Here is a 1,010-nt window from a genome sequence, read left to right as displayed (position 1 = left end):
TCAACATCACACTTCATGATGGAGTTGAAGGTAGTTTCATGGATGCCACAAGACTCCATGCCGAGGAAGGAGGGCTGGAAGAGTGCCTCAGGGCAACGGAAACGCTCATTGCCGATGGTGATGACCTGCCCATCAGGCAGCTCGTAGCTCTTCTCCAAGGAAGAAGAGGAAGCCGCCGTGGCCATCTCCTGCTCAAAGTCCAGGGCAACGTAACAGAGTTTCTCCTTGATGTCATGCACAATTTCCCGCTCAGCCGTGGTGGTGAAGCTGTAGCCTCACTCGGTAAGGATCTTTATGAGATAGTCTGTCAAGTCCCGGCCAGCCAGGTCCAGATGCAGGATGGCATGGGGGAGGGCGTACCCCTCATAGATGGGCACAGTGTGGGTAACCCCATCTCCAGAATCCATCACAATGCCAGTGGTTCGGCCAGAGGCATACAGGGACAGCATGGCCTGGATGGTGATGTACGTGGCAGGGGTGTTGAAGGTCTCGAACATGATCTGAATCATCTCTCCCGGTTAGCCTTGGGGTTCAGGGGGGGCCTCAGTCAGCAGCACAGGGTGCTCTTCAGGGGCCACACGCAGCTCGTTGTAGAAGGTGTGGTGCCAGATCTTCTCCATGTTGTCCCAGTTGGTGACAATGCCGTGCTCGATGGGGTATTTGAGAGTCAGGATGCCTCTCTTGCTCTGGGCTTCGTCTCCCACGTAGGAGTCCTTCTGGCCCATGCTCACCATCAGGCCCTGGTGCCGAGGGCGCCCCACGATGGAGGGGAAGACAGCCCAGGGGGCGTCGTCACCCACGAAGCCAGCCTTGCACATGCTAGAGCCATTGTCAACCACGAGCGCAGCGATGTCATCATCCATGGTGAGCTGGGGGTGGCGGGTGTGAACCAGCGGCGGTGACTATGCAAAGGGGCCTGTGCTCTGGGGCGGACGAAGTGTCGGCTATCCAGCCCCACTCTTAGGAAGAGATCTCCTAACTAAACTGAAAGCCCAAATTCAGTTCACTCC

At 57.1% G+C, this 1,010-nt stretch overlaps 1 pseudogene; it reads right to left on the bottom strand.

Annotated features, from left to right (window-relative positions):
• Positions 1-5: 5 nt before the first annotated feature.
• On the bottom strand, positions 6-863 carry LOC102870282 (annotated as a pseudogene).
• Positions 864-1,010: the final 147 nt, after the last annotated feature.

The sequence above is a fragment of the Elephantulus edwardii genome, unplaced genomic scaffold (genome assembly GCF_000299155.1).
Source record: "Elephantulus edwardii isolate Elephantulus edwardi_28Jun2011 unplaced genomic scaffold, EleEdw1.0 scaffold01374, whole genome shotgun sequence".
NCBI lineage: Eukaryota > Metazoa > Chordata > Mammalia > Macroscelidea > Macroscelididae > Elephantulus > Elephantulus edwardii.
Note: the sequence above shows the minus strand (reverse complement) of the source record. Positions and strands in the feature narration are given on the sequence as shown.